This window comes from Monodelphis domestica, chromosome 7 (assembly GCF_027887165.1).
Source record: "Monodelphis domestica isolate mMonDom1 chromosome 7, mMonDom1.pri, whole genome shotgun sequence".
NCBI lineage: Eukaryota > Metazoa > Chordata > Mammalia > Didelphimorphia > Didelphidae > Monodelphis > Monodelphis domestica.
In genome coordinates, this window is record NC_077233.1 from 102,669,346 (window position 1) to 102,695,675 (window position 26,330).

The following is a 26,330-nucleotide window of genomic DNA, read 5'->3' on the forward strand; positions in this document are numbered from 1 at the left end:
GGGTCAAGGTCATTTTGCAGAAAGCAATTCTAAGTGCTCAAGTGCTATAGAAAGTCCAAATTTTAAGGGAAAGAAGTGATTTTTATCTCTTTCCATCTGCCAAAATGAAATGGTTGGGCTTGGTGTTTCTTAAAGGGTATGTATCTTATTAAAGATTTCATAAGGCTCTATTAGCAAAGTTCAGCACAAGTGAACACAGAGCACATGAGAAGACTGAATCACCAGAAAAAAAGTGAAGTAAGCCAGTTTTATTAACAGCAAATACTAATCGCAGTAAAAAGCAGCAAGAGCCAGTGAAACTGTCTGGTCTGCCAGACCTGGTAGAAGGAGGTAAACTGCTAAGGCCCTTAATGGAATTGCCCTTCCTGTCCCTCAAACCAGTGATGTCTGGCTAACTTTTATATAGCTATCATATGGAATAAGTAGGTCAAGATATTGTTGGGAATGTTAGAAAAAGCTAAAAAGAAAACTCCTCTGCACTCTGATCTTTCTAAAGCTTTATTTAAACAAAAGCATCCAGAGTTTCCTCCTGCTGAAATTAACTCACCATTTTCACTTCTCCTCCCCATTTACCTCCTATATTCATAAAAGAGAGAGAGTTCAAGCATGGGATTGGTCCTTATATAGACCAATCCCATGCCTGGAAGAAGGGGGTGTGGTCTCTCCCTAGCATGGGATTAGTCCATTCAGGACTAATCCCACACCATGATATATGTGGTGTGTGTAGTCCCTCCCCCAGTTTGGGATTGGTTCATTTAAGACCCACACCATTGGTTCATTGGTCTCTCCCTAGTTTGAGATTGGTTCATTTTAGGCTGATCCCACACTAAGAAGTAGGAAGGAGGGACCCCTGTGGCACTGAGGGATACAGTTTCCTCAGCCACAACATTTTGAATCTCACAAGAGGGAGCCAAGGACCTGGTTGATCTAGGTACTATTGTGGCCTCATGACAACTGCGAATTTTGTATCTATCAGATAGATGTTCATACTTCTTATTGGCCAGAAAGGAATATTTGCATATTACTGTGGCTCTTATTTTAATAAAGTGACGTGGGAGTCAGTAAATTCCCCCAAGATATCTTTGTGTAGTGGTATAGGGAGGTTACTGGGTGCTTGACAGTATATCATATCATGGTAAAGTAAGTATGAAGTAGGACTTTGACAATCCCAGTCTCTTCCCTTTATCTACATTTTGCTTGCTGTTCTTCCTGGAGTGAAGACAAGAAGATAATAGCTTTGTCAATATTGATGTAAAACTCTGCCCCCCACCCACTAGAAAAGTCTGGGGGAAGTAAATAAAGTAAGAGGATGAAGGAGGCAAAGGAGAGATGAGGAATCTAAATCCTTCAAATGTGAATCTAGAGGCCAAAGTACCTAGAGATACTTCTTTGTTGTCAAATTAAATGTTCAGTGAGTTGATTCCCCATGGCACAAAAACTATGCTGAAGGGGAAAAAGTTGAGAAACATTCGACTAGAACATCCTGAGGGCCCTTCCAGCTCTGAAAATCTCTAAATGTGTGAAATCAGAGTTAAGGTCTCAGCAATTTCTTCTTTCTAACAAGGATGATCAGAGTGCCAAAAGGCATACATGGACTACGATGTAAATGTAAACTAATTAGATTCTTTTTCTCCATGTCCCCTAAGCTAAGGTAAGGAGATGTGTAGTTTCTGCCAGTGCTTATTTCAGTAGAGAGAATGATCTTGGATGTGAGGAATTTTGTGGCAGTTGAAAGTACAGGGTTTACCAATTAATTGGATAACATTTGGCACAGTTCCTGGCACATAGTAAACCCTTGATAAATGTTTGCTGACTGACAAGCTATTTCTAGAGTGAAGAAGAGTGAGAAGACTAGGAGAATTCCAAAGTTATAAAATGTAGAACATTGGAATAATGCTGGTACACTAAAGGAAATAGAGAAGTTTAATGGAAGACAGAATTTTTAGGGAAAGATAATCAGTTCTGCCCTGGTCAGGCTGAGTTTGAGAATGTCTCTAAGACATCTGTTTTGAAACGTCAAAGAAGCAGTTGATGAGGTAAGACTAGAGTTAAGGATAGTGAAACAGAATAGAAAGAGCAGCGAATTATCTGTGGAATAGTCATTAAATCCATGAGGGCTGATGAAGTTCCCAAGAAAGAATATATTGGGAAAAGAGGGATGAAGATAGAACTTTAAGGTACATGGTCTTTTAGAAAGAATGATTGAAAAGATGACCCTAAAGGAGACTGAGTAGAAGTAGCCAGAGAGTAAGGAGGAGAACTAAAAGAGGACTCTCTTCTCCTTTGTCTCTCTCACATAAACACATACAAAGAATAAGATGTAATTATGAGTGTCCACAGTGTTAAGTGAAATAAAGAGGTGAAGAAGAATGAATATTAAGAAAATATTATCAGGTGTGACAAAATTATTGATAACTTTAAATACATTCATTTTAGCTGAATTGTGAGGTTGGAAGTTGTACTGCTGAGGTCATGGCAGAGTGAGTACATGAATATGTTTGAAGAAAATGGGAAATGCAGTAGCAGATAGGAAAAGAATGCGGACTAGAGATAGAAGACATATGACTGTAGTGACAGTCTGCTGGAGAAAACAAGAGAGAATAGATCCATACAACTTGCCTTACTAATGGATATATTTAATTGATATGTAAATTGAATATTGCCAGTGTTGGAATTCTAGTTCCCAGAAGTTATTTCATTGTGAAGTGCAAATACTTTTTTACTAATGGCATATGTAAAGTTTAGTACTTCCAGAAGCACTAAGAAAATTGACCAAAATTTCTAAGGAATGTAAGTTGGATAAAATTGGTCAAGTTCTTTCGTTTATAGTTTAACATATAACAGGGAAATAGTACATATGTGATTTTAGAAAAGTAAACTACTAAGTTCATCATGTGTTCAAAAAATGATAGAAAACTTTTTAAACATTGGGGTTAGAGCAAGCCAATCTTTTTACTCCTGGTTTGCGTGTGTGTGTGTGTGTGTGTGTTTGTAAAAATTACTCAGTCCTGATTCCTATGGAGAAAACTATAATTCTGAAGAATGTTCACTTTTGGAGGTTTTTTTTTCAGTTTAAACAGGAATTTCAAGATAGTATAAGAAATAAACTTATAGATTTTGCAAGAGAAATATACCCTTTCAGATATTTTATTCGTCTAGTAATTGAATTTTTTTATTATTGACTGGTTTGATAGACATATAATTTCACTATCATTTTGGCAGAGATAAATTTATACTGTGAGATATTTGAAAACCACTAAATATGTTTCTGTCACATGAGGAATTTCTCACAGAATAGAAAGGGGAGGGACTAATGTACTTCAATTTGAAATTGCTGATGGGCAATATAAAAATAACGTCATGTACTTGAGAATCATATTGAGTCTCCAGTGATCCAAATTCTTTTCAAGCTGCAATGGCAACAAGAAGTGAGAAATATATGAATGTGTGGCTTTTGCCATGTATTCAATTATTTTGTCCACATCACTAAGTTAGTTATACTTTTAGAGTACTAAAATATATGTGACATTGCACAGAGTGCTACTTTTCACAGGAGAAAAGGCAAAAAAGTACACAGAACACACTGCCATATTTGGCATAGTTTTTAAGAAAGAGAATGAGAACACAGTTTGGCATAAGGGTTTAATGTTAATATGGAAGGAGATCTTAGAGGAGTGATCCAGGGATTACTGTTTGTCCTTTTTATACTTTGCCTATCACCATAATAAAGGCATAAGTAAGTTTTTTATTCCTTCATTCACTCATCCATTCCTTCATCTATCCATCCATCCTTCCTTTAACCCATTCATCAGATATTTATTAATGATCAATTATATTCCATGTGAAGGAAAGTATGATATAATGAATAGAGTTATATAGGGAATAGAGGCCCTTAAGGTATGGGGTGGGAAGGAAGAAACCATAACATTGATATAACCCAAACTAAAATAGGGCAATTTTTTTGTTGGTGTTGGCAGTGTTGGAAGGGGTTACAAAGAGGTGTGACAGAGTGGACAGTAAGGAGGACCTTTCTTTAAGTCTTACCACATTTACACACTCCAAGTTATTCTCTAAGACTCTAAGTTGAAGAACATTTAATGATCCACATTGGTAAATGGAATTCTTTTATGAGATTTTCACTAAACCAATTAAATTACTTGTCCTGGCAGGTGATTTTTTTTTACAGACAAAAACAAGCAAATTAAAAATAAACTGATGTTGAGGGGTTTATTGTGATAGATGCTAGGGAATAATACAGAGTATATAACATCAGTCTCTGCAATCATCAGATGAACAAAAAGTATATTAATATATAAATCCAATATGTGTGTATAGTTTAAGTGTGGGAGGTGCATGTGTGTGTGTGTGTGTGCGCACAAAACAAATCAATTAATTTATAGGAGGAAGGCTCTAGCAATTGAGGAAATTAGGACAGGTTTTATAGGAGGAAATAGAAGATGAATCTTTGCAAATGCCAAGGATTCAAAGAAATGTCAGATAGGAGAGACTAAAAAAGAAAAATAGATGAGGAATGGAATGTTGTAGATAAATAACAACCAGTTTGACTAAGTGTTTGAATAGAGCAATGTGTGATATTCCTGGATATGTAAAGTAGGCTGTAACAGATTGTGAAGGATTCTGTGTGCCAAACAGAGGAGTTAATATGCTATCTCAGAGGTAATAAGGAGCCTGTGATTCTCTTATGTAAAACGGCAAAATGGTCCTACCTGTGCCTTAGGAATATCAAGAAATTTGACAGCTATATGAAGGACAGATTATTGTTAAATTTGCTGATGATATTGACACACCTGATGGCAATTGATCTTTAGAAATAATTTCCCATACTAGAACATTGGGCTAGATGCATGGAATTTAATAGGTATAAATATAGTTTTATTTTATTTTTTCAAAAATTAACAATTACAAGTGCAAGAAGGGACAAGTATGGCTAGCAACAATTCATATAAAAAGCTGAGAGGTTTTGCAAGTTAAACATCAGTCAACAATATAAAAAAGAAAATAAAAAAAGCTTCATGATTTTAGGTTGCTATATTGTACATCCCAAATGTACAATTTATGGAGGAATAACTGCCAGGAATAACAAAGTTAATATAGTCCTGCTAAACTCTGTTTTGGTCTGACTAGACCTGGAGCACTGTGTTCAGGACTAGGTATCATATTTTAGGGGCAATAGTGATATTTTATAAAGAGCATTTAGAGGAGAATGTCTAGGAGGGTGAAGCATTTCATTACCAAGGTTAAAAGAACTACAGATGCTTAGATGAGGGGAGATATAATGACATCAATGTGAGAGCTATTTTCAAAATAATTTTAAAAGTTATAATATGGAAGCAATATTGGCTTTATTCACATTGGCATCTGAGGAGAGACCTAGGAGAAATAGATGATTTTGTGATAGAACCAGATTTTGGCTTAATGTTAGGACTGTGAGGGAGCTGGGACTTCCTAACAATGAGAGCTATCTCAAAGTGGAAGGGCTGCCATCAGCTCATAGAAGGTTGTTTCTCACTAGACCTTTTCAAGTAAAAATTGAATGGTCCTTTGTAATTTATGTTCTAGAAAGACAGTTTCAAGGAGACAAGGAGAGATACATGAAATTTAGTACAATTGGAAGAATAATTTATAAGATCAATGTTATAAAAACAAATAATTTTGAAAAATTTAAGAATTCTAACCAACTAAATAGATCAATAATGATTCTAGAGTACAGGTAATGAAGAATGTTGGCTACCTCATGATGAAGAGATGATGGAATACTGTGAAGAATAAAAATGCATTTTTGGATGACCAATATCGGAATGTATTTTTCTTAACTGTATTTAAGTGATAGGGATGCCCATCCTTCCTTTCCTCCTTTCTTTCTTGTCAGTAGAGAAATTAAGGAAAAAGAGAAAAATTAATCATTGATATTTGAAAAAAAATAAAAGAAAAAAAGAAGTGATTAAAAAACTGAAGAGACCTCAAAAGTCATCTCTCTTTTTCCATTTGAGACACTAAGGAGCAGAAAGATTAATGAACTCTTATGAATTTACAAAGATAAAAAGTAGTAAAGCCAGAAATCAAACCTCTATCTACTGACTTCACATATACTCCTCTTTTCCATGCACCACAGTAAGCCCCTTAAGGGATAGTGTATGAAGGAGGAAGAAATAGCACTGAAATGATCCAAGTTATATAGATGAAATTATTGTTTGTGTTGACAGTGATGAGAGGGGAGTTGCACCTATATATGACAAGAACTGCTGGCATTTATTACTAATAAATAACTCATTGCTGCAGTGATTTAAAATTTACAAAGCACTCTCCTTATAGCACTTGACTTATGTGATCTTAAGCATAACTTAATACCCTTCAACCTTAATTTCCTCATCTGTAAAATGAAGAGAAACAAAATCTATGTTCTGTGATTTGTGGTTTATCTCCATTTTCCAGGTGAGCAAGGTGAGACTTTTACATTTTACAGGTGAGCAAGGCTTTAACAAAGAATCAAAAGTGCCATTTCCTGTCTTCAGGTCCAGCAATTTTCCTGAAACATTAACCTACTGTATCAGTTAGGGGACATTAAATATAGACTGTGTTTTTTGACATTGAAACTGGATTTGAATCTGCATCTTTTCATTGAAGAGATTTATCTCAGCTACTATAACCAGGACCAGCATGCTATAAATTCATTGGCATTATATAGACTTTAATATGAAGAGAATAATAAATAAATCTGACTTCTAACTAAAGGTTTGGTAATTACTGTAAGAAGATATTCATATGTACAAAGTAAGTTAATAGAACTAGATGAGAAATGTATACTCACAATAGGGAAAGCAATTACATTTATATTAGATGGCATTTAAATGTCCACATCGCCCATCTACCTTGTAAGAATATGCAAAGCTGAAAATCACACTGAATCAATGAGATTTTTAACTATCCTTTTCTCAGAATTTCGCAATAAAGTAAGTAATAAAGTCAGAGATGTGAAGAATTAACTTCACCTAATTTATGAGAAATAAGAAATTCATTGATGTTAAGAAACATAATAATGATTATTTTAAAGCTTTAATTTCACAGCCAAGAAGGAATTTCTACTGCGAGATTCACAAGCTTGCTTTTGATTAATTCAATATGCTTTATTATCTCATTTTTTCTTAAATTTAAGTAAAATTACCTTCCTTCCCCAATTTTATCACTTCCCTCCCCACCCCACATCCACTTCCTTATTACCTCAAAGTCAAAGTCATATCAATGGAGACCCTTTCATCTGTATTTTCAAAGGAACCTCAGAGGATATCTAGTGTAACTCCACTTTAAAACTCAGGAAACTAGAGACCCAGGAAAATAATTTTACTTGCCTAAGATCACACATGTAGGTGGTAGTAAAGGGAGGTAAAAGGAGGTTCTTACCAAGTATTAATTGAATGATTGAATGAGTGATTCAGGAAGCTAGAATGTAAAGGCTAACACAAAAGAACATTTTAAGGCTAGTTCAGTGCCTATAGGCTCATAAAAATAAATAGTTCAATTATTATTTGAGTTAACACTTGGCATCTTAAGCCATCTTTTTCTCTATTAACACTGTTATTAAAATGACTAGTTATACAACACCACAAACCTTCCCAGTAAGTATCAGGTAGCAAGGAATGAAAACTAGGCTCCTATGCAGTCTAAGGTGAATAAGAAAAACACTATCTTTTCAGCTTTGTGACTTTCATCCTTAAAGGCCTGGCAGGTGTATGCACATCATCTATCTGAAAGGAAGGGGTGAGCAAGTAGAGCTGGAATTAAAATTAGGATAGCCAACTCAATATTTTTCTTGTTTTATGTCCTGATGAATTTTGTTAGAAATGTTCTCACTTAGCTTTCACAAATGATCATTGTTTTTTCTCAGGTTGCTTTTAAAATTAATCAGCTACTTGGCTTAATTTGTTTGTAAGGAGATGCTACACATCCTACCAATCTAAACATTGATTTCTTTGTTTTCCTGATTCTTCACTTTTCTACTCAGAATGCTCTAAATGGCAGCCTGCATCCCCTGGGCAATCATCTAGATTAAAGGACACCAAAACATGGATTTTTATTTAGATATGTGTTTTCTTTAGTTTGCAGCTGGATGCATTAGTGATCTAAAAACACCTCAGACTAAATTTTCAATTTGAATCCAGGAAGTCTATGACTTTTACAAGCCTGATTTGTCCAAGTTCTTTCCCTAATAAGGACTCATGGGGACTCCCCTTCCATCCTTCCTGCCACTCCTCCACTCTCCATATTGCTAAATTAGACCATTCTGTTAACCTTGTCATTCATGCAGCCTTAAGGTAACTCTTCACATCTTCCTTATCCACCTATCTATGCTCTCATCACCTGTCTCTAGTTCTGATAGCATAAGTGTGGGCCCCCTAAAGAAGTAATGAGAAGCTGCTAGGATCAGGTCAGAGGAAAGTAGGGATAATCTTTTCCCCAAACTCTTTTATTCTTCCTCTTTATGATACACTTCTCTCCTTATTACTGTAGGCATTACAGATAGTATATGAGAAATGGGCTATTGTGAGGACAATGGGAAGTAGATGGGGAAGGAAGGAACAAACTCCTAGTCTTCAGTCCTATTTTTTATGCTCTGAGTGAAAGGGAAAAAAAAGAGAACATCTTGATTTGGTAACGATGTGAGATATTCACCACAATTGTTTATTGAATACAAAACTTATTCTTTTATATGTGTATATACTCATATACAGATACATGTAATTATTTAATTTTATCTTTCTCATTAGACTATGAGCTCCATGGTAATAGGGTTTTGGTTTTTTGTGATTTTTTTGTATCCTGAACATTTAGCTTCTTTAGCTTGCCTATTGAGGGTTATATATGTGTATATCATGTGTTTAACATATATACATATGTGTACATATATAGGCTAAAACATAATAGTAATACATATATGGACAAAGCCATCCATCTAGCTATCCAAGGATCCATACCTATACCTATATCATCTATCCCTATGTGATATCAGTTATGTTTTAGCCATTCGAGATGAAAAGGTCAGCTATTCAAGGCTGGTAGTAGCTCCCTGTAGAGGAATATGCAATGTTGTAGCTCATTTAACCATCTGCTTGGATACTAGAGCCTAGCCTACCTGAGTATTTTGTCATCTACCTTACAACTTCTTGTATAATTAATTGTCTGTCTATCTATCTATCTATCTATCTATCTATCTATCTATCTATCTATCTATCCACCCATTCATCTATCTATCTATGTATATATCTATCTATCCATCTATCTTTCTATATATCTATCTATCCATCCATCCATCCAAATATCTATCTATCTATCTATCTATCTATCTATCTATCTATCTATCTATCCATCTATTTTTCTATATATCCATCTATCCAACTATCTATCTATCTATCTATCTATCTATCTATCTATCTATCTATCCATCCATCCATCCAACTATCTATCTATCTATCTATCTATCTATCTATCTATCTATCTATCTATCTATCCATCTATCTATCTATCTATCTATCTATCTATCTATCTATCTATCTATCTATCCATCTATCCATCTATCTATCTATCTATCTATCTATCTATCTATCTATCTATCTATCTATCTATCTATCCATCTATCTTTCTATATATCCATCTATCCATCCATCCAACTATCTATCCATCTATCTATCTATCTATCTATCTATCTATCTATCTATCTATCTATCTATCTATGAATATAAACAAGAATGTATACATTCACACACATATTATGTAAGTATGAATGCAAATATTATGTATATGTGTGTACAAATCTATTTTAAGAACAGCCTTTGAGATCAGTCAGCTCAAACTCTTTATTTTATCACTACACCATCTACTCCTACAAACTCACTTTCTTGTGGCACTTTACAACTAAAAGTTCTTTCCTCACAATACACCTCTGAGTTCAATGGGTAGTTAAAGAATTATTGTGTAACCCAGGGCCTATGGCCTAGATAAGCCAAATAACTCAATGCAGATCACATAGGCAATGGTAGAGCTAGGAGAACCCTACTTCCCCTAGGCTCTGGAATCTTGCCATTCTCCCAGACAACATGCTCAGCTTTTATAGCTACAGAGCTTATAAAAACTTACCTAAATGTTGGTTTTATTTCTTTTTGAGAAATATGTTTTTCTTTTTTTCCCACAAGGTGGGTGCTGGTTAGATAAGGTGGAATTTTGTCTAAGAATTTCAAAACATTAAATAAATCATATTATGACATGGAACAACAACAACAAAAGATCAAAGACTGCTGATGATTTATTTCAAAGTGCAGATTATCCTGAGTTTGATTATTAAGCAGCATTTCTTTTTTATCATAATCCATACTTGCAATGCCCTTACTTCCATCTAATGCTTTAAAATGTCTTTCCAGCTGTGTTAGATATGCAGCTGTCAAGTGCTTTGCAACTAAAAAGGCTCCAAAAACCTATTATTAACCTAAGTGCCAAGTAAGGTTGGGATGGAATAAAAGGAGAATTGGCCCATATGTGCTATTAGATTTTCAGTGCTGCTCCTTAGAATTCTCAATATAAAGGTCACAGCTCTAAGTGTATGTATTAAGCTTTTTGACTTTTACATGTTCACAACATCCTTTGTTATAGGCTCATGGGATTTAGAAGAAGGAAGGGTCCTAGAGATCTTTTGATCCAGGGGCTCAACCTTTTTTGTGTCACAGACACCTTTGATAATCTGATGAAGGTTATGGACCCCTTCTCAAAAGAAGGTTTTCAAAAACAACAACAAAAAAAAGATTTACAAAGAAAACAAGTCAAGCCAGAAAAATTCATTTTTACCTACCTGTATAGCCCTCTATCTTCTTTCTGTTTTCTTTCCTTTTTTCGTCCTTCCTTTCCTCCCTTTCTCCCTTCATCACTTTTTTCTTAATATTTCTCTTTTTTCCTCTCTATTTTGTATATTATCTATCTATCTATCTATCTATCTATCTATCTATCTATCTATCTATCTATCTAGTTTATGGATTCCAGGTTAAGGAACTTTGTTCTTATCCAATATATGCATTTTAAAAATGAGGAAATTGAATCCCACAAAGATGATATTTCTTATCCAAGGTCACACTGACAGAAAACAAACAGCAAAGTGGAGATGGAAACACAATCTAAGGTCTTACTGACAATAATCACAGAGAAGTTAAAAAAAAAAACAACCCGCTTTCTTCAAAAACCCTTTGTATTCTGATAACTAATACTTGATATCAGTGTCCTTTGCAAACAAATACTTAATGTACAGCTATGATCACTGGACCAGAAAGAAATATTCACTAGGTCTTTGAATATTCCATGAGAAAAATTCATGCCTTTTACATAAGCATTCCTATTTCTAATTTAGAATCTGTATGTTAGTATAAAAGTTAATCCTTTCTTGATTAAACTCAACAAGTGTTTTCTGCAGTTGTCATCATTAGTCAATGTTCATTTAAAAATCTCTTTTCATTAGTTATTTTTATCCCCGAAAACATTCAAAGAAACGCTAATGATCTTGTGCTAGAGATGTACTAATCAAGAGACTTCTATTCAGGTACAGGTTAGCATAAATGACCTCCAAACCTCCTTCCAATGAGAAGATCCTTTCATTCTAGCTATCCCAGGCAAGAGAAATTCCACCTAAGAAAGTTGTAGAGAATTAAGATCCTCATCAAGAATTTCATATGGCAGCTAAAAAATGTAACCTGAAACTGAGTTGTAGCTATGTGGGTTGAGTCCATAATTCATTACAGAAATATGAGCACACTATTTTTTCTAGGTAATCACCTAGTAGCTCATTACATTTACTCCCCTACTGCCAAGTTTTTTGGTCCCATTGGAGAAAAAACATTTTTTTGAATCATAATGTAGTAAATTACCTACTACATTCAATTTTTTTTCCTATTCTTAAAATTGTTCCAACAGAGAAAATCTTAAAGAGACCTAAACAAATGAATATCAGAATGTGAGATGGGAATACATGGCTATCTGCACAACATATATATATATATATATATATATATACATATATATATATATATATATGTAGTACATTTCACTTGGTCTATTTCTTTCTGACAAACCATCAAATGGGATGTCTTTGTTAAATAGCACTGCAATCTGAAGGTAGGCAGGACCTTAAAAATAAACTTGCACAATCTATGCACAGTGATATTACCAATTCTATGCCATACTCAATGAGCACAGTCTGTACTGACACATAATAAATAATGTGGACAGAGAGAAATGAATATATGCAAAAGAGGAATCTAATGTCTATCAAAAATGAAAATTCACCTGCGTTCTTGATTAAGTACTTAAGTAATAGAAGGGAATGTCATTTAGTCAGTTTGGTTTTCTCCTTCCCGTCTACCCAGCACTGGCCAAGGCTTTTCTAAGAAGACTGTTCTGTTTTTGGGGGTTCACCACTGAAGCTAAGAGCAGAGAAGTCCCAGAAGAGAGCAGCTAGGCTAGGCACCTGTCACGAAGACCATCATTGATCCCTAGAAGATGCTCCTTCCTCATCTCTGCCTCTTAGTATCCCTAATTTCCTATAAGGCTCAGCTCCTGTTCCAACTCCTTCACAGGGTTATTCCTGACCTGTTTTCCAGACGTCATGAATCTCTGCTCACTTGCCTCCAAGTTGATTTTTATTTACTTTGTGTTAACCTATGTGTGGTTTGGTTGTCTTCCACTGTAAGTAAGTTCATTGAGAGAAGGATCTCTTTTATTTTTTTGTTTTTGAATCTCTGGTCCCTAGCATACTCTTTGTGTGTGTGTGTGTGTGTGTGTGTGTGTGTGTGTGTGTGTGTGTGTATGTGTGTGTGTGTGTGTGTGAAGTGCTTTTTTTTGAGGTTGAGGGAGTATGATACAGAGAAATGAATGTTGTAGCTGCAATTGACCTTGGCTGAAACTATAGTTCTCACTTTTTTAGTACTTGTAGCAACCTGGAGTAAGCCATTCCCTTTCTAAGGACATTCACATCCTCACTTGTGCCATGAAGAGATTATAATAGCTCCCCTTGAACTTCCCATCCAGGTCAAACGTTATCTCTGAGATCACTCTGTGGTGGGGTGCAGCGACATCCCTGTAGTCCATTCCTTAAATCCTTTTCTACTTAGAAATCAAGTTCTCACTGGGGACTGTGTCAGGTTTTCAGCAGGGGTAGCTCTGAGAGAGTGTAGGGGCTTTAGATCGTATCCTCTTCAATCTCCTCATTTATAGATGAGGCAAACTTGGACCCAGAGAGATGGAAACACTTTGGATTAGAACTCAGATCCTAATTCTAAATAAGCAGATTTCCTATAATGCCATGCTACTTCTCACTCCAAAGGCTCTAGATGGCGCAGTGGATGGAGAGTGGTTGGGAAGCTCTGAGTTCAAACCAAGACTGAGAAAGGACTTGATGTGTGGTCCTGGGTAAGTCACTTAACCACTACTCAGTTTCATTATATGTAAAATAGGGATAATAATAGCATCTACCTTGCAAAGTTGTTGTGAGAATCACATGAGATAATAAGTGTTAAATGCTTAGCACAGTGCTGGGCACATAGTAAGTCCTATATAAATGTTTGCTGTTATTGGTGTGGTTTTGTTAATCCCATCTCCAGACCTTCTCTCACAATCCTAAGGAGGACATGTGTGAGTGGAGCACACATACGCACTCTTACAGTTATAGTCACATCCACACACACTTACATAAACACTCACTCATACTCACACACACACTCAACATTCTCACATACACTCATGCACACTTATAGTCACACAGTCACACACTCATATGTACTGTCACTCACATATACTCACACAGTCACACACGCTCACTCACACCCACTCACATACATACTCACAGTCACATATACTCACACACAGTCACAGTAATTCAGTCACACATAGTCAAACACACTATCACTCAATTTACACACAGTCACACACAGTGACACTCATGGTGTCACCCACACTCATGCAAGTCACATTCACACACTCAGTTACACACTCACAGTCACACACTCACTCACACGCTCATAGTCACTCAGTCACACAGAAACTGTCACCCACACTCACATGTGCACACACAATCACACACATTCATACATACTCACACACCACACACAGGCACAGACACACAGGAGTGCCTTTTCCAGTATTTTAAAGGAAAGTTCTATGAAGTTCAACAGACACTAAAACTAAGCCTCCCACCCATCCTACCGCTGCTAGGTTCGGTCTCCAGAGCTCAGTTATCAGATGGTGTCAGGGTCCGAGAGGGTTAAACTTGAAGGTGCTTTTTGTTTTTTTAGGGGGTGAGACAACCCTTCCTTCACCAGTGTGTTCTCTCCATGGTGATCATGACACAAATTAGTCAGACTTAATTACCTTTTAGAATGGATTCACCACAGTAGTGCAGTCATTATAAAATACCCTTTCCCAAGTCTCTGACCCTCTCTCACCAGCACATAGGTGGCTTAGGGTTCAGTCATATCCAAGGATGCGATTTCTTGGGAAAGATACTGGAGTAGTTTGCCATTTCCTTCTCCAGTGAATCCCCCCTTTACAGTTAAGGAATCAAGACAAATAAGGGTTGAATGACTTGTTCAGAGTCACACATTTAATAAATGTCCAAGGCTGGATTTTAACGCATATCTCTCTGATGCCAAGCCTGGCGCTCTAACCACTGGACCACCTACCATCCCGGTAAGGATGGAATATTTATCACATTACTATAGTTGTTATAAAATATCCCCTCTAAAACCTCTGACCCTGTCGCTCACAAATATATAGAAGAGAATATAGCTGGATTGAAGAAGGAAAGGTAGGATTGGAACTGACTTTATGAGGACTTTTAGTATAAATATGTGGTCTTATGTAAAAAGAAGCTATTTTATGAAAATCTCCATGATCTTTTCTTCAATTTTCATCCAGAATTCCCTTGAAATACATATAGATCATGATCATGGATATTTTATAAACAATTTGGGCAAGTATACATTAATTTGCATGCGACCACTCCTTTTGGGGGGGTAATAATATCATCCAACATTTTCTTTCATTCTTAGTTAGTTAAGCCTACTTGAACTAACTGATAATCTCACTGTCTTGCTCACTGTGACATCTATTCAACCTATAACTAGAAAAAAGCCGGCAACCTTTACAGTTTCAGTTCTTTCCAATATCACCACTGGCATTATTTTCTTCTATTTGAACTTGGTGGACAAGCCGCCTTCATCTTCTTAAGTGCCTTTCTAATTTCTCTTATAGTATGCTGGCAACTAAGATGTTTGATTCCAAATGTCATCATTCTTCTGTCATTGGTGATGAAAATCATTTGTTATGGGAACAAAGGAAATATTTCCATTTTTGCATATTTATTACCCTCCTCGTTCATCAATAAATTCTCTTGGGATGTGGCTTAATTAGATATCTTATCAAGTTATCTGCAGGTGTATTTTCACCTCAATTGTGTTTATCTTTAAAAAAAAAAACATGCTCCTTTGCTTGTTTTGCCTTCATGATATTTTATAAATAATTTGTATTCTAAATTGCTACACTTATCCTCACTTGATGAGGAAAATGAGGCCAAGGAGATTTCTGAGATCTTTGGACTTCTTTGTTTCAATGACTTTTAAAAGGTTTAAATTCCTGCTTTTTTTTCCCCCTGCTTTTTTCCATCAGGAGTTTGTTCAAATATGTCATCTTGATTTGTTTGTAATTGTATGACGTCTTCTCATTCTGATCCTTTCTTCTAATAGGATGTTGATTTTTTAACCTTACTTTAATTGATGATGTCTAACTGCCCATTCACAATTGATTGTAATATGATCCTCACGACAATAATCAGCCATTTTATCCTCCATATACTTAACTTCATTTTTATAGTGTTGGGGGGGAGGTCAGGGTTTGATGTGTGGTGCTTTCCTTGCCCAGAACCCCATGACTGTCTTGAAGAAAGTTTTTAAAGATACAAAGGCATCAAGCTTCTCAGAATTTATTTTTTAAAACTTAAGTTTTTAAACATGAATATTTAAAGTATGTTTTACCATTCTCCCCTATCCTTGCCTTTTATTCTGAAGCCCCTAAATATCAACAAAAATACACAGTCACTATACACACACCAACCCCCCCAAAAAACCCACAAACATGTTGATTGTTAGAAGAATCTTTTCGAGTTTTTTAAATAGATTTTATTTGCATTTTAAAAATGAAGCACTGATATAAGATACATCTTTCTCCCATCTGTTTCTCTGTGTCTCTGTCTATCAAGTTATCATTGTTATGTCTATTGTGAAGTTGGCCCATAAGACCTACAATTCTGCCAGTTTTTTATAAGGAAACAGCCTTTATCAGTGCAGATCTATTGATTGCCACTTGCATTGGAATTTACACTGTAGTCTTAGAGTACTGTTTAGTCCACTGAAAAGTTGTTACTTGTTCTAGAACCAGCTTCTGTTAGAGGCAAGACTTGAACTTAGGTAGTCCTGATTTGAAGACTGACTCTCTTGCCATTATGCCAATCTGACTAGAATAAGAGTTGACTGAAATGATAATTTTTCCTAGTTATAGACTGAATAGGATATACATGAAGGAAGACTGATTATTGGCTTAGTTTTCTTGAACAATAATCTTAGAAGATAGTCAAATAATGTTATTAAAAATCTACAGAGTATAAGAAAATGTTTGTTAAATGATGGCTACTTGTATGTCATAATAACAAGAAAGTGCATTTATATACTAAGTTCTGTTTTTTTTTGTTCTTAGGCATATGCCATTTTAAATCCAACTTATCTATTGTAATGGAAAACATATATAATTATCTTCCTTATTTTTCCCTTTTCTTTATGGGTATAGAAAGCAATACATGACTCATCCTAGGTTGATAGCCAGATAAATAAATAATTTGGGGATAAATACAAAATTTTTAAATCATTGTGCCATACTGTTTATGGTATTCTACATTGCCTCTTTTAATATTACATGGATGTAGCAAATAATGTTTTTTTCACCCCTTCTATCATATTTTCCTTTCATTTTCTCTCACTTTAATTCTCTCTTTATGTTTTTCCCCCATTATTTAGAAACGATCTCTGTTCAGCAGTGCATTTAAGAAGGGATAACTTACAAACAACAGAAAGCCTTTCCATTCTCCCTTAAAGTCCACTTGTCACCTCTTGTCACCTCTAGGCTTGTCTCCAGGCTTCTTTCCATATCAAAAGTGGGTATATTTCTAGTCATAAATACTCATTAAGCTGATTCAGGAGCAGTGATGGCAGCAGCAAATATGATCCCAAAGAACGGATCAAGTTCAAATATCCATGACCTTTTGTAAAAATTGTCTGAAGGCTGTAGGGCTGCCAGCCATTTGTGACCATTCCCATATCCCAGAAAAGGTTTAAAGGGAATTAATAACAGCTAAATTAAACTCGATAGAAATAATAACTCACATAACTTTTAAGGTTTGTAATATGTTATACATCTATGATCTCACTTTATCCTTAACAGCAATCATATGAGATAGGGAGTACAGCTATTATTACCTCCAATTTACAGATAGTGCCATGAAGGGTCAGATATTTTAAGGAACTTGTGCATAGATGGGATTTGACCTCCTTCCATCTGACTCAGTCCGATGCTTTTCCCATTCCAGTCTGATGCTTTCTAATCATTCCTAGAGCTTGAGAGGTAACCTAAATTACAGTATTCAGTAAAACCTGGACCACAGAGAAGCCAATTTATTTTACAAACTATAATTCATAAAACATTCTGTTCCTTCAGAGTTAATATGCAGATGGTATCTTTTTACATATCCTAAACTACCTATCTGAGCTTCCCTATATCTTATATTCATAATTTTTCACTCTTCCAAGTCCCTTGCCCTACAAAGGTGATGGTACCTGGATACCTAACACCCTCTAAGCTGTCATTCATCAAAGTGATAATATCTACCTCTAGGATTTGGCCTTGGCCCAAGGGATAATTGGTCTGACATTGTATAAGGTCACATAACATGAATTTATCTTTCTTTAAGAGCTAAATAGTTACCAAAGGAAGTACTTTAAATATGCAAATAACAATTTTGTTGATTAATTCACTCATTTTCACAGTGACTTAGGGAAGGCACAATAAAAGTCTTTTAACTGTTCCTTTAAAAATTAATATTTTTAATAGCAGAAAATTCCACCCTCCCTATCATGTAGCCATTCATTTTATGATTAAGTTATGTTGTTACAATAAAAGGTCAAAACCTCCATGCAGTGATATGTAGGAGACAGATCATACAGGTTGATTATTTTCAATTTGAACATTTTGACCTCAGAAATCAAAAAAGACTATAAATTTAGGCTTGATTTATTGTTTTGTTGATTGTCTAGACTTAATGAAATGATGGAGAAAATATGAATGATGCAGATTAGTCTTTAATGTGTGGATATATCTCCACCCATTCCTTTCCCCCTCCCCAGATGTTATTAAATATTTCCAGCAAATCACTTTCATAAAAGGAAAGTAAATTTTAAACCTTGCCTGTAATGCATGAGTGTTCTGTCTAAATTGTTCAAGTGTCAAGCATATATGGAACTTTTGGATTGTAAAATCAGAATTAGAAGTCTAGTAAATATTTTTGAAGGTCAAATATTGACATTGGAAAGGGTCATGAAAAGAGGATTATAGTTTTAGGGTAAATGGTAGTTTGATTCATGATATATTATGCCTTTTTGTTGGGCAGCAGGCACTTGAATTTTTCTCTTGTTTTGTATCATCAGGGGACAAAGGCATATTGAAGTATGGCACTTAATACCACTGGGGCTAGTCTAGGGGTTGACTACAATAAAGGAAAGGTAAAAGTTGGGTTAGGTTAATGAATTCTAGTAGAATTATTAAAGGGGAAGGGAAAGTATATATGCGTGTGTTTGTGTGTCCTCCCTGTCTTTCTCTCATTATCTCTATCTCTGACTCTACTTGGATTTGATGAGGCAGGGCTGATTTGAGTCCTTAGGATAGAGCTATAAATGATTTCATGGGTGTCCTAAAGTGGGTGACTCTGGCCATTTTTGGTAGGAGACATGGAGAAAGAGCTGACCTCATGGGAGCCCACTGAAGTCTAAATGACTGGACTATTAAATAGTAGTTTCTTGTAGCAAATAATGAAAAGTCAAATGAAATTTCTATGAGACCAGTGATATACATGTGATTTGAAGCATGCTAAGGTGATTTCCTTACTTACCACTGATTTTGATATAGGGGGAACTTGGAAATACTTCCATGCAAATATGTAGATAAAGCTAGATATAGGTATTCTTAAAACTCTTACCTTCCATCTTAAAATAAATAATGTGTATTGGTTATAAGACAAAAGAGTGATAAGTGCAAGCCAATGGGGATTAGATAACTTTTCTAGGATCAAACAGCTAGAAAGTATCTGAGTTCATATTTGAACCCAGGACCTCCCATCTCTAGACATGTCACTCGATCCATTCAACCATCTCACTGCATCCCTGCAAATATTTTAAAGGACATATATCTCCCCCTTTTTTGTAAGATCAATGGAATATGACATGGAAAAGGATAAATGAATTTGAAACCTTAGATTTACTGAGGGCACAGCAATTCCATACACTTAGTTGTTAAAACTTTAGACTATTTTTAGTATAGTAAAATATATTTGATCTAAATAATAATTCAATGAATTTTGAGGAACTACATTGAAAAGGGAAAATAAAGTTCAGAAATTAAACTAGAATAAGGACAATGAGGTAAAAGAATGGTAAGTTATTATCGAACTAATGAGTGCCTTTATACAGGCACTTATTAAGGCTCTGGAGAATTAAAGAATTTAAGAAGTTTAGAAAACAGCTCTTGCATTCTGTGCATAGAATATATAAGCAGGTAACTCAAGGCTAGGGTTGGTCAAATATATTTGCACATATTCAGTTGAGTGAGTTTAGGATTCTTGTCTATGGTTCACTAAGTTACACTTCACTGAACAGCAGCTCCAACCTGTTGTAGCACTGAATCTAGTGCTACTAACTGAATCATTTTTCTGTGTAAAAGGAAGTCAAAATGATTAAATAGAATAAAGACAAAATTAAAATTAATTCTTAAAATTGTTGGTTTCTGTGACTAAAGCAGAAAAGAAATTTTATCTGTGAGAGTAAATCTAGAGATGTAGTGGATAGAACACAGAAGACAGGGTTTATATTTTCTTCTATTTTTTCATTCCTTTGATTTTGTTTTATGTTTCTTGATGTTTCATGAAGTCATTAGCTTCTATTTACTCATTTCTAATTTTTAAAGACTTGATTTTCTTCTAAAACTTTTTAATCCTCCTTTTCCATTTGTTCCATTCTACTTTTCATGAAACTCTTTTCCTCATTGACTTTTTTTACCTCTTTTTCCTATAGGTCAATTCCTAAAAACTCTTTTCTTCATTGGATTTTTATGCCCTTTTCCCAGCTTGACCAATTTTGTTTTTAAATTGTTATATTCTTTTTGGAATACTTTCTTTCTTTTGTCCATTTTTCTTCCCATTTTCCTTCCACCTCTCTTATTTGATTTTTGGATTCTTTTTTTTTTTTAACTCTTCCAGTGCCTGAGACCAATTCCCATTTTTCTTTGAAGTTTTGCATCTGGTTGCTTTGCTCTCACTGTCCTCTACTGAATCAATGCCTTCCTCTATTTTGTTTCCATAATAATTTTCCATGGTTCGGTTTTTCTTTTCCTTTTTGCTTATTTCCCCAACCTTTTCTTGTCTGTGTATGGGAGTTCTGAAAAATGCTAATTCTGTGCCCTTTGATAATGGCTTGAAGGACTTAGAGCTCTGTGAGCTATTTTTTGCTCTGGGTTTAGGGTCTTCCCCTCAGGCTAGAGGGCCAAACATTATGGACTTCAGGACTTCCCTGCAGTCTGGTGCCAAGGCTTGGGACTTCAAGGAGTAGATGTGGGGTGCTCTGCTTTTGTCTAAGGCAGGGTTGCAGGATACCAAAGTTGGTCTATGTCCAGGCTCAGTACAGTAGGTGGGGGAGGTGATTTTCTGATGAAGTTTTACTTTTGGTTCCCCTTATCCCATGAAAATGGATCCTCTCTGCCTAATTTTCAAGTTATGTTATATAGGAGTGACCCCTCACTCCAACTCCTTGCTCGTTCTATGACTTCAGTCCTATCAAGGCTCTATTTTAAGGTCAGTTTTCAGATGATTCTCAGAATAGTTCCAGCTTTCACTGCTACTAAGCTTCCATTTTGGATCTGCCCCTTCAAGACCTGGGTTCAAATAATGCCTCAGACTCCTACTTCTAAGTCATCTAACTTTTAGTCAACTAACATCTAACTTCTCTGTGCCTCAATGTCTTCATCTGAAACATGAAAGAATTAGAGTCAATAATGTTTAAGATATTTTCTTCCTCCAAATCATTATTATTATGAACTATAACCCTCATTTGTGTGATATTCCCTCAAAAAATAAAGTTTTCTCTTCAATGTTGTTTCCACTCTACAAAAGAAGGGTAACTTTTTGAAGGAAGTGTGGTATTTTTTTCCAGTTATAGTTCATGCCACATACATCATAATGAGGGTAAGTAACACTTGGCTGAGATACAGATTTACTTTCTGATTTCTGTTAGTGTCTATCATGCAGCCTTTTCTGAAAACTTAAATCTTTGATACTATTGTAATACGTTTAAGACCTTTCTGAAGGGGTGATAAATGAAATGATATGATGAAACTAATAGCCCTACCATGAAATATGTTTCATTTTCCAGTTATTGAATGCTGTTCCAGCCTTTCCAAACAGTATAAAAAAATCTATATCTGTGATGATATTTTTAAATCTTTACTTGATTATTTTTTTAAAATCCCCTAACCCATAGACTTGCTTAACAATAATTAACAAATACCTTTAAATCATATGTATTTGGAATATGGGTTGATCATAAAGTAAGAGTGAAAAATCATAAAATACCTGAAAGAAGGAGCCTAGGAAATAGAAGCAAGTTCTGTTTTGCAGATTTCTAAAAGCTCTTGAATAAGAATCATATAAGGATAAGAAAGTGTGTCAAGGTTGTGATCTGCATATTCCTTGGTGGAGTGATGAAATATATATATATATAAATTGCATAGATTCATGCAAGCATCCAGATATAACCTACTGATACAGTCCCTTCTAACCAAAATGCCTAATATCTTTACACAAATAAAAGAGTGGTAGCCCAGTAACTGATTCACCAGTTTAGGGAAGGAATTTTTAAGAAGCTTGAACTTTATGTTCCCAATTATATAATTTTATAAAATATATATGCATATATATTTTATAAAATTATAAGATCTAAATTATCTCTCTCCCTTTCTTCCCTCCCCTTCCTAGAGAGGATAAACAATTTGATTTGGATTATATATGCATGATCCGTTATGTTGTGACAGAATACACATATAAAGCCAAAACTTGGGATTCAGGCTTATTACAGTATAGATGGTGGAAGAAACAAAAGGAACAGAGGAAATGTATGGGCCAAAATATATGGGACAACTGTAGGAACAGTTTGAGGTAGACACAATAAGGTCATGAATCAAGGGTTTAAAATATGAGACATCTGCAATTTGTATGCTTTGAGGCAGATGAGTAGAGAACTTCCATCACTGGCAAATTTGGGTTCTCAAAGTGGGAGACATATTTTTCAATAAGCCTCATTTCATGCCTCTATCTTAATAAGATTTTGTCTATTGCACTGGGGTTTGTGACAGCCTCTTAGGTCCATAATATAGTCACAAATTGTTTTTTTTCTCCTATAGAAGAAAAGCTATTCTGCTATTATGTCAGTTCAGTTGACTTATCCATTTCTCCCTTACCTTGACAAATATTCTATTCCATTGTTTTCAGTGTTATTTACAAGGATCTTGGTCATTTATCATAAACTGAAAAATTACTTTTGATTTGCTCCAGATAAATTGGTCATTAATAACCAAACTGTTTCTGTCACATTTCCAAGAAATTCTGAGGCTTTGCAACTGTTATCTGATCAATTCTTAAAGAATACATTCTATAAACTAAGTTATTCTCTCAGCTTCTTAATCTTTTTCTTAATGGATAATAAACTTTAACTCTTAACCCTTCAGGACAAATATAGCTTTGTGAAATATTGACTCTTATGTCTAGTTAATGACTTTAAACAATCAGATTGGTCATAAGGTTGAGCAAAAACTATGGAAAATAACTAGTAGTTATTATTGAGAGTTTAGAATGGGTGGAGAAAAATCTTATTTGTTATATAAAAGAAAACAATGATTATAATATTGTACCTCAATGATGGGAGGATAGAATAATTTAAATTATATCAATCCAATCAAGCTTTTCAAGTGAAAAGATTTCAAATAGTAGTTGAGTAAGAAAGGTGGGATTTTAGAAATGCAAGTTACTAAATATTTAAATATTAATAATTATGCAATTTAAGTGGGGTGGATATTACTTAAATCAGTGCAGATAACAAACCATTCATACTTTCTTATACTGGATAATTCTTGTTCATGTTTTCCCATAAGCTGGTGAATTACCCAACATTCCAGAGACTTTACACTCTCTTTTTTAACATTGTGGGAATAACAGATGTACTGTAGTATATCTCTTTTTTCCCTCTTGTTGAAAGATTACACCATGTCCTTTACCAGTTATATAGTTTCTCAAAGATATCCCTATACCACTTCTAGCATGTAGGTCCTCAATGGAAATATGCTATACCATGGCATCTTTCTGTGGCCCTTTGGGTCACCCACAACTGATTTTTGGAGTAGCACAATCTTATGAAATTGATAACCTCACAGCATCACTAAGACAGTATCTATATCCTAAAATTGTTTTTATATGTTTGAAATAACGGTAAGCTCTGACTAATTTCCCATATGCACTGTAGTTTGCTTTTAGCAAGTCAACTAGTTTTTATTAAGCACTTGCTATGTGGCAGGCATTATGCTAAATGCTGAGGCTAAAAAAGGAAGACAAAAAAAATTCCAATTTTTAAGGAGTTCATAGTCTAATAAGGGGGTAGCATTTAAATAACTATGCACAAACAAGATATAGGCAAGAAATATTGAAATTTATCTAAAAGGAAAGGCACTAAAATTAAGAACTGGGAAAACTTCTTTTTAAATTTTTTTTATTTAAAATATTTTCCCATAGTTACATGATTCATAATCCTCCCCCTGCATTCTGTCCCCCCTCCCAGAGCTGACAAGCAATTCCACTGGGTTATATGTGTATCATTGCTCAAAATCTATTTCCATGTTATTTATATTTTCAATAGAGTGATCTTTTAACATCAAAACCCCAATTGTAACCCCCTCAAACCAAGTGATCGATAATGTTTTTCTTTTGCATTTTTGTTTCCACAGTTTTTTTTTCCTTTGGATGTGAATAGCATTCTTTCTTATAAGTCCATCAGAAATGTCCTGGATTATTGCATTGCTGCTAGTAGAGAAGTCCATTATAATCCATTGTGCCATAGTGTATCCATCTCTGTGTATAATGATTTCCTGGTTCTGCTCCTTTCGCTCTGCATCAGTTCCTGGAGGTTGTTCCAGACTCCATGGAATTCCTCCACCTTATTATTCCTTTTAGCACAATAGTATTCCATCACCAACATATACCACAATTTATTTAGCCATTCCCCAATTGAAGGGCATCCCCTCATTTTCTAGTTTTTTGCTACCACAAAGAGCGTAGTTAAGAATATTTTTGTATGACTCTTTTTCCTTAATATTTCTTTGGGGTACAAATTCAACTGTGGTATGGCTGGATCAAAGGGCAGGCAGTCTTTTAAAGCCCTTTGCACTTATTTCTAAAATGCCCTCCAGAATTGTTGGATAAATTTGCAACTCCACTAGCAGTATATAGTATCCCAGTTTTGCCACATCCCTTCCAACATTTCTTATTTTGGGAAAGACTTCTTAAAGAGAGTGATATTATAACATAGATTTAATAAAACCCAAGGATGTGAGGAGGTAGAGATGAGGCAAAGAACATTCCAGAATGTTCCAGTAATATTCCATTCCATGGAGAATAGCTAGTGAAAATTTTCAGAGTTTAGTTGAGAGATAGAGTGTTTCGTGAAAAGAACAAGGAGGCCAGTGTTACTGATCATTCATTTGTAGACTCAGCTCATTGTCTTCCTATACAATCTACATGTATTGAGGGATTAATTCGATAGAGTGGTCATTTCACTTCATGTAATGTAATTTAGAACATGTAATGGTCTGGAAAATAAATATTTTTCATACTCTGTATATGCTATTATGCTGATTATCATAAGCTCTACAACATTACATGCTTTCTCAATAAGAGACATGATTACTTAAATGAAATTGACCTAATAATCCATATATGAAAATAAATAGATTTGAAGATAGAGTGAACAAATGTCATTTTCATCCAGGATATCCACATGTTCATGGTAAATGCCACACTGAGACATACACCTGAGAGACGGAGTAGTGTAATAGATAGAGAATTGGCTTTCCCATTTTGGCTGGGTGACTGGGCAAGGATGTTAAAAGAATTTCTCCACGACTGCACATGCAAAAAAAAAATAATAAGTGCTAATCTGCATTGGGCGAGGAAGCTTCCTTATCTGAGATTTCTTTTTATTAATGAAATCATTAGGTCCAATCCCTGACCTATTGAGATATATATCACACATGAAAATACTGGTGCTCATGGAAGTGATAAAGCTTACCACAACCATACAACTAGATGACCTCTTGGAGGCAGAGGACTTCATTCTCTAGTAACAAATACTAGCAAGCATTTCCCAGATATCATCAGTTCACTCATCTAGAGAAACCACCTTTCCCCCTTACCTTCTAGAAGGCTTAATTAGATAACTAATTATCAAGACTTTGGTATTGATTTTTTGACTCATCACATCACTTATGGGGAAAGATGCATAAGTAAGCCATGACCTGCATTAGTTCTCAGGCTCAAAAGCCTTGTGAAATTCAACGTCAGTGTCATGTAAACTTCATTTTTTTTCAGAAGGAAAAGATCTCAACCCAAACAGAGGGAAGCATCCATGTATTGTGCCAGTTACAGTCTGGTCCTCTCACTGTGCATAGGAGGAATTATTATCATGACAAATGAATGAAGAACTCTCTCAGAAAAGCAATTTGCAACATGTTAGATTCTATTCTCAAGAAATTTCCCAGATCCCTGTTTATTCTGTGCAGTCCAAGTAATAACTTGTCAAGAAAACAAGTACACATTTTGACTGACTGAGGCTTATGACATAAAATGAAATCAAGAATTAGTAAATGCCTTTATT